Source organism: Cebus imitator, unplaced genomic scaffold (genome assembly GCF_001604975.1).
Source record: "Cebus imitator isolate Cc_AM_T3 unplaced genomic scaffold, Cebus_imitator-1.0 Scaffold15, whole genome shotgun sequence".
NCBI classification, from domain to species: domain Eukaryota; kingdom Metazoa; phylum Chordata; class Mammalia; order Primates; family Cebidae; genus Cebus; species Cebus imitator.
Window position 1 is genome coordinate 7,155,454 of NW_016107330.1, and position 9,210 is coordinate 7,164,663.

A 9,210-nucleotide genomic window follows, 5' to 3' on the forward strand; every position below is an offset into this window, starting at 1 on the left:
ATATATATATATATATACACACACACACACACACACACACACACACACACACGTATATGTATATCTTATAATCATTTCTGCAGTCATTGAATGTTCTATAACATTTGGAATGACATCATAGTAGCCCAGTATATGAATAACCCATGGTTTACTATATAAGTCCCCTACTGCTGAACATTTAGGTCTTTCTTTTTTGCTATTAAATTCTGGCATGATAGAAAGACTGCAAGTTAGCCTTCAGATGCCCAGCAAATCCAGTTAACCAGAGCACTGTCCTCTAAGCCTCCTGGTGAATGTGGTTTTGCTGATGGTGGGCAGAGTCCACCCTAGCCTTGCCGCTGGATTTGGCAGGCACTTGGCCTTAGCAACCTGAAGGTGGTAACTCCAGTTAGTTACTTGTTTCCCTGTTACCTGAGTTGTGGATTTAGAACCCTCTGCAGTGAGCAGGTGAGCACCTGGCATGACTTTTCTGGTGGGTGGTCCTGGGGGTCCCTGAGCCAGTCACTACCTGGTGACAGGACAGGGTGACCGGTGGGTGGCAGCACTGGGGATTCAAATGACCACAGGCCCATCAGGCTGAGCTGAGTGGAGTCAGCACAGCAGGGAACCTAGGCTTTTCACAGAGCGGGGAGCTGGAAGCCCCCCACGAGGAGGACAGGGGTAAGTATGTGCCTCCCTGCAGCAGGGTCCCATGGGCTTTGGGAATGAGAGGGTCAAGGAGAGAGAAGCTGTGTTTGCCACCCCTCCCTCCCTCCCTGTTAAAACCTCAAGTGAGGCAGCATGGTGTAGAGGAAAGAGCATGGGATTGGAAGCCACTGAAGTTCACGCTGTGTGTCCTTGGGCAAGTAAGTGCGTGTCTCTGATCCTCTATCTCCCCTTCTGTAAAATGGAGATGATTGTAGACCTGCTTCATCGAGGTTTTCAGAGGAATACTGTGGACAGAGTGGGAACATTACAGGAAGCAGCAGCCAGCAGTGTGGTTCACAGCCAGCTCAGGCTGCCCGCAGGGTGCAGGTATTGTCACCAAGGGAGACTCAAGGTCCCCTAGAGAGAGGGGCAAGGACAGAAACCCTGGTGATATGAACACTGGAATGGGCTTCACAGGGACAGACAGCATCAGAACTGGACTGGTAAGGCCATGAGCCCACCAGGGCCTGCGTAGGGACATAGCAAATCTGGGGACTCCAGACAGGGTCACACAGACCTGGGCCATGCTGGGCACCCAGGGGCCAGCTGTGCTTACTGGCAAATGTCAGCCCTCCTGCAGTTGGGCCAGGGACACCTCAGGGAAACTGCCCTTCCTTCCAATCTTGGTAACATCACCCCAAACCCCAAGGACTGGCCTGAATCTCTCCTGACCAACAGCTCAGCTCTGGCCCAGGCCACAGCTTTGCTTGCACTGTGCCAGGCTTCAGAATCCAAAGGGCACATTGGCAGTCTCTAGTGCAGTTTTCAGATGTTACAAACAGGTTCCTCTTTGACAAAGATGAAACTTCCACTGCTTCCCTCCTACCACGAATGAAACAGAACATCAGCCGAGCCGTTCTTTCTGGGTACTGTGTTTGGAAAACACAAAATCATTACATTAAACATGCCTTTTCAAACCAAACACATCCCTCCCTCAGTCCTGGAGATTCAGAGCTGCCTCTCCCTTTGAAAACAAATTATTTTGGACAGGCATGGTGGCTCACGCCTGTAATCCCAGCACTTTGGGAGGCCAAGGCAGGCGGATCACGAGGTCAGGTTGAGACCAGCCTGGCCAAATGGTGAAACCCGTCTCTACTAAAAATACAAAAATTAGCCAGGCTTGGTGGTGGGCGCCTGTAGTCCCAGCTACTCAGGAGGTGGAGGCAGAAGAATTGCTTAAACCTGGGAAGCGGAGGTGGCAGCGAGCTGAGATCAGGCCACTGCACTCCAGCCTGGGCGACAGAGGGAGACTCCGTCTCAAAAAAAAAAAAAAAATGAACGATTTCATCCCCTGCCTTCAAGAACAGAGGGAGGTCGAAGTCCAGTGAGGGGGTGGAACTAACATTATGTTACAGTGGAAAGGACATGAGACAGGCGCACCGCCGGGTTGAGTCTCAAAAGCACGGTTCCCTCTCTGGTCTTAGCTCCATCCCATCTCGGGGAAGCCATGAGCCTGCGGGAAGGGACGGCAGCAGATGCGGAAGCACATTTTACAGGCGAACTAACAGGCCAGAGTGCCTTCCCCAGGGCTACACATCAGTCAGGAAACCAAAGTCATTCTCTCCAACCGCTCAAATCACCGAAGCCTCGGGATAGCCGCTGGGGTGTGTGACGGGGCTGGCAGGGGACGTACGCCTCCTCCGTCTAGCTCAGAATGAGTCAGCGCTCAGGAGTTCAGACCTTTAAGGCCCGGCCAGACCGCAGGGGGACTCTGCAGCCGCGTCGGGGTTTCTTTATTTTTTTTTGAGACAGAGTCTCGCTCTGTAGCCCAGGCTGGAGTGCAGTGGCGCAATCTCAGCTCACTGCAACCTCCACTTCCCAGGTCCCGGTTCAAGCAATTCTCCTGCCTCAGCCTCCCGAGTAGCTGGGATTACAGGCGCACGCCACCATGCCCAGCTAATTTTTCTATTCTTAGTAGAGACGGAGTTTCAGCATGTTGGCCAGGCTGGTCTTGAACTCCTGACCTCGTGATCCGCCCGCCTCCGCCTCCCAAAGTGCTGGGATTACAGGAGTGAGCCACCACGCCCAGCTCGGCTCGAGGTTTCGATCCTGCGCTGCGACCTTGCAACTGCGAAGCCTTGAGCCTCGTGCTTCGTTCGTCTTGAATCCTCGTTCGTGTGTGCAGGAGGCTCCTGCCTTGCCGGGAGGTGAGAGGAGGCAGGCGATAGGGCGCACGAGGCGTGTCCTCCCACGGCAGCCCCTGTGAGCGCGGCAGACGCGCGGCCCCCGGCGCCCGCCCCGCCCCCTGCCTCCGCCCAGCCCCCTGCCCCCGCCCAACTCCCGCGCGGCGCAGGCTCCGCCCCCGGTTGCTCCCGCCCTATGGTGGGGACGCTGCGCCCCGCCCGCCCGGTCCGGCCCGCTTGGCCTCGGCGGCAGTCGCTGCGGCGAAGGCGCGCGAAGGTAGGAGGCCGGGGACGCGCGCGTGCGCGGGGGCGGGACGGACGCGCTCCCGACAGAGAAGGCCGCGCGCCTGGGGGCGGGCTGGAGCTGCGCACCGGGGCCGGGGGTGCTGGGTACAGCGCCCGGTCCCGGAGGCCAGGAGAGCGTGACCGACGGTCTCTGGATGCCCCGCCGCGTCCTGCCGCGCATCCTGCCCGGATTGTCGCGGGCCGGGGGCACGACTGGAGGCCGGGGCCTGCCTGGGCGCAGCGGCCTGCAGGGTGCGACCGTCCCTCCGCCAGCCAGGGTCGCCTCGCGCTGCCGGCGGCCGTGGGAGGCCCTCGAGACGGCTGCTGCCCTCGCAGATACCCCTTCAGCTCCTGCGTACGGGCCTCGCCCTGCACTGCCCTCCTCGTGTGGGACGCGGTTTCTTCTTCATTGCAGCTCTGCCGAGTCGGAAGCATCTCCATTGTGCAGATGGGGAAACTGAGGCCCAGAGCGCGCAGTTGGGCTAGCCACGGAGGCGGGGCCGCCGGAGGCTGTGTGGGGATGGGACCCCGCACCCCTTGCGCCTGTCACCATGGGGCCTCAGGCCCCTGTGCCCTGCAGCGTCTCTGGAGTGGGCATTTTGAACGAACTTCCTCCTGATTTTCACACAAACCCAAATCTGACGACGTGCTGGGGCGGATGTCTGCGCCCTGGTGACCAGGTCACAGCTCCCTCGGGAAGACGATTGACTGGAGAATGGGGACCCTGGGGAGTGGGCCTTGAGGGTGCCATCTGTCTGTTTACGCCAGAAAACAGACATTTCTGTTTTCCTTCGCTGGGCTCACAGCAGGTGCTTAATAAACAGATCTTGTGGCGGGAGCAGAGGCCAGTGGGGTTCAGGCAAGACTCCAGGAGTCAACCCATGGATCTCCGGGGTTCTCCAACCGCGCACATTTACCTGACTTAACCCTCCCCTCCCCAGTCTTTCTCTCAGCCTTTGGAGGGGAGGCCCCCTTTACATCCAGGAGGCGCCTGTGGGGGTCACTGCCTGATTTTCACCTGGAACTTCTGGGATGCAGCAGGTGCTGGATATGTATTCACTGGTGTCCTTCCGTGATCCCAGTCTGTGGCTGACACTGTCCGTGGCCCAACGTGACCCCAGCCAGAGCCAAGGGGAGTCATTTCTTTTTCCATTTAATATCCTCCATTATTACTTGGCTCTTAGCATTCGTTCATTCATTAATTCATTCAGCAGCTCTTCATGGAGGTTTGGCCTTAGGCCATGCACTGTGGAAGTGGCAGTGAACTAAGCCAACCTGGCACTTTGGGAGGCTGAGGTGGGAGGATCGCTTGAGCTCACGAGTTTGAGACTAGCCTGGGCAACATAGTGAGACCTCATCTCTACAAAAAGTGAAAAACTAACCAAGCATGGTGACATGCACCTGTGGTCCCAGCTTCTTAGGAAGCTGAGGTGGGAGGATCCCTTGAGCCGGGAGGTCAAGGCTACAGTGAGCCATGATTTTGTCACCACACTCCAGCCTGGGCAACAGAGCAAGACTGTGTCTCAAAGGAAAAAAAAAAAAAAGCCTACTCAGTCCCTGCCTTAGGAGGAGACAGACAACATACATGTTGGAGAAAACGTAACAACCACTGGAGGGACCTCTTTGGCTGGGAGTCAGGGGTAGTTCCCTCAGAAGTTGATATTTTTAAGCCAAGATCTGGCTGACAATCGAGAGTCAGCTGTGCAAAGGAAGGGGGAAGAGTTTCCCAGGCAGAGAAAATGGCAGTGCAAAGGCGCTGAGGTGGGAGATGCCTGTTGTGTTTGAGGAATCAAGAAGGCCATGAACAGTTGGGTGTGGTGATTCACGCCTGTAATCCCAGCACTTTGGGAGGCCAAGGTGGGTGGATCTCTTGAGGTCAGGAGTTCAAGACCAGCCTGGCCAACGTGGTGAAAGCTCATCTCTACTAAAAATACAAAACTTCGCCGGGCGTGGTGGTGCATGCCTGTAATCCCAGCTACTTGGGATGCTGAGGTAGGAGAATCGCTTGAACCCAGGAAGCAGAGGTTGCAGTGAGCTGAGATCGTGCACCAGTGCACTCCAGCTCCAGCCTAGGGCAACAGAGTGAGACTCTGTCTCAAAAAAAAAAAAAGAAAAAGAAAAAAAGAAGAAGAAAAGTTCATGACTTAGGGTGGAGAGAAAGGAGATGAGGTGGGAGAAGTGGGTGGGGCTGGATCTGGTGGACTCTGGGCCATGGCAGGATTTTGAACTTCATTTTAGGTGTGATAAGAGCCAGTAGAGGGGTTTGGGCAGGGGAGGGGTATGATCTTTACTGTGTGAAAATAGAGTGGGGTGGGGGGATGAGCAGGGAAGCAGTGAGACCCTTGGGGAGCAATCTCAGCAGTCGGGGGAGTGTCTTACATAATGCACATTGGAGTCCTGGGGTGGTGCCAGGCACACAGCAGGCGCTGCAGAATGGCAGTCATTGCTGTTACTGTTTTTGTTTACTTGAGACAGGGTCTTGCTCTGTCACTCAAGCTAGAGTGCAGTGACACAACGACAGCTCATTGCAGCCTCAACCTGCCAGGCTCAAGCAATCCTCCTGCCTCAGCCTCTCAAGGAGCTGGGACTACAGGAGGTATATGGCACCATGCCAGGCCAATTTTTTGTGTTTTTTTTTTTTATAGAGATGGAGTCTCACTATGTTGCCAGGACTGGTCTTGAACTCCTGGGCTCAAGCAGCTCTCCTGCAATGACCTCCCAAACTGTTGGGATCACAGGCATGAGTCACTGTGCCTGGCTTGCTGTTATTATTTAAAACTGGGCTGGGCGTGGTGGCTCATGCCTGTAATCCCAGCACTTCGGGAGGCTGATGCAGGTGCATCACCTGAGGTCAGGAGTTCGAGACCAGCCTGACCAACATGGTAAAACCCTGTGTCTACTAAAAATACAAAAATTAGCTGTGCATGGTGGTGCATGCCTGAAATCCCAGCTACTCGGGAGGCTGAGGCAAGAGAATTGCTTCAACCGGCACCTGGGAGCTGTAGGTGGCAGTGAGCTGAGATCTTGCCACTGCACTCCAGCCTGGGTGACAGAGTGAGACACCATCTCAAACAAAAACAAAACAAATAAACAAAAACCTTTGGAATCAGGTACACCTAGGTCTCAGCTGTGACTTGAGGTCTTTGTGGCTGGATGCATTGGAGAAAATTATTTAACTTTGCTGCGACTTCATGCTGTCATCTGTAAAGCAGGTAGGGTGGTGCTGGGAATATTGAAGCAGGTAAGGGACAGATGTAATGTTTTGGGCACAGGGCCTGGCTTGTGGTTGGTTCAATATTTTTGTCGTAATTTCTAGTCAGCAGCAGAAGGATAAAGAAGGGGTAAGCGGATAAGAGCAGCTGCTATGTTTGAAACTCACAAGTAATCTTTGAGGGGCTTTTTGGCTAGTTCCTGCCACTACACCTGGCAAAAGGCAGGTTTGGAGGGTGGCAGTGGGGAGGGAAGTGTACAAAGGGTGTCTGCTCTGTATTTGTCACCAAATAATGGCTCAGCGCCTAGACTAGGCACAGGGTTCTAGCCTGGGTACTAGAAAGAGCCAATTATACTCATGATAGTAATGATAACAGTAAGAATAGCCAACACTTAGCCGCTGTTTAACTGCAGGTAGTAATTAAGGTAACACCAGCTAATGTGACAGTGAAACCCCGAATCCTCAGCGGCTTAACACAATAGAAGTTTATTTCTCATTCATGAAAAGCCCTGTTGGGTGTTTGGCAGGTAGCTTTCTATGTGGCGACCCAGGGACCCAGATCCCTTCTGTCTTGTGGTTCTGGCATCCCCTAGGACCTTGGAGTTATATCCTTCCAGCTGACGGACCAGGAAGGAGAAAAATGATTTTATGGGCCAGGCCTAAAGTGGCACGCATTATTTCTGTCTTAATTTTATGGATCAGAACTTGACCACCTGGCCGTATCTCACTGCAAGGGAGTCTGGGAAACGGCTTTATTTTTTTTTTAGATGGAGTCTCGCTCTATAGCCCAGGATAGAGTGCAATGGCGTGATCTTGGCTCACTGCAACCTCCGACCCCAGAGTTCAAGCGATTCTGCCTCAGCCTCTCAAGCAGCTAGGACTACAGGCACGTGCCACCATGCCCAGCTAATTTGTGTATTTTTAGTGGAGATGGGTTTTCACCATGTTGGCCAGGATGGTCTCAAACTCTTGATCTCATGATCCACCCATCTCTGCCTCCCAAAGTGCTGGGATTACAGGTGTGAGCCACTGCGCTCGGCCGGGAAATGGCTTTTAGCCATGTTCCTAAGAGGAATCGGACATGCTTTGTGGTGAGCACGTTGCAGTTTGTGTCACACCATACCAAGCATATAGCTAAGCATGGAGTATTTTATTTAATGCTCACGCTAGAAACAGGCACCATTATTATCGCATTTTGCAGATGAGGAAACTGGGGCTCAGAGAGGTGAAGACACTGGTGCAGGGTCACACAGCTGGTGAAGGGCTGGTGAGCCGAGATTGGAGTCCAGGTGACTAGATGCTGAAGCTGTTAACATCCAGATTTTTAGAAGGAATTCAGTCATGTTTTTGGAGAATTGAGTGGAAGTGGTAGACACATACGCAGGGTTCAGATGTGACTTCTTGGGACCCACAGAACCCAGAGGAACTCTAGGGGGAGAATTTTGGCAATGCAGCCAAGGATAGGTGTCACCTGGTGCCAGGGGCTGACATCCTGTCTCCTTCCCCCCAACCCTCAGGGCCATGGTCGGGAGAAGGCACAGAACAGTTCAGTCCCCCAAGGACATCTGGGGCCCCCTCGGCTGAGCCGGGCATGCAGGACTAGACATGCTGGCCCAGGGGTATTTGTGGCTTCCCCCTGCTCTGGTGACAGGTGTGCAGCCTGTAGAGAGGGTTTTTGGAGACTGCCTAGAGGCAGAAGAGTGGGTGTCCCTGGGGTTTGTAGTGGCAGCTCTCTGCTGCTGGCTGGTTTAGTTAGTTTGTTTTCTGAGACAGAGTCTCGCTCTGTCACCCAGGCTGGAGTGCAGTGGTGCGATCACGTCTCACTGCAACTTCTGCCTCCTGGTTTCAAGCGGTCTTGTGCCTCAGCCTCCCAAGTAGCTGGGATTACAGGTGTCCACCACAACACACAGCTAATTTTTGTATTTTTAATAGAGACGGGGTTTCACCATGTTGCCTCGGTTGGTTTAGAACTCCTGACCTCAAGTGATCCACCTGCCTCGGCCTTCCAAAGTGTTGGGATTACAGGCATGAGCCATTGCACCTGGCCAGTGGCTGGTTTAGTTTTGCCCATATCTAGCTTACTTGCCATTGCAACTTGGCCTTGTTTCTTGGTTCTTCATTTGCAGGACAGATTCCTTAGTTGGGCATGAGTGGTCCAGCCTGGACTGATGAGCATTTATATAGTACCTATGGCATTCTGGGTCTGACCTAGACACAGTAGTAGAGCCTCAAAGCACAAATGCCCTGGCCTTGCTCTTCAATCACTTATTGGGAGGCTGCTGGTCTAAGTGGAATGAGCTTTGGGCTCACCACTTCCCTGAAGCATGTCACCTTGAATAGGCGAGAGCCCCAATCTCTCTAAGCCTCAGTTTTCTCATCTGGAAATGGGTTGAAATAAGGATTTAGTGAGATAATGTAAATATCCCCGCTTTGGGGCACAGCACAGAGCAGACGGCACCCAGAGGCCAAGGGCTGAGACAGCAGGAGCCCATACTTGATGCTAATGAAGATAGGAACAGTGGCCACCAATGAGCAATAGCCCACCACCCGCCAAGCCTAGTAGGTGATATTAGTCTCATTTTTGTTGTTGTTGTTTTTGGTAGGACAGGGTCTCTCTATGTTGCCCAGGCTGGTCTCAAACACCTGGACTCAAGTGATCCTCCCATCTTGGCCTCCCAAAGTGCTGGGATTACAAACCTGAACCATCATGCCTGGTCTAGTCTTATTTTATTTTATTTTGACAGAGTCTTGCTCTGTCACTCAGGCTGGAGTGCTGTGGCACAACTTTGGCTCACTGCAACCTCCTCCTCCTGTGTTCAAGTGATTCTCCTGCCTCAGCCTCCTGAGTAGCTGGGACTACATGTGCATGCCACCATGCCCAGCTAATTTTTGTACTTTTTTTTT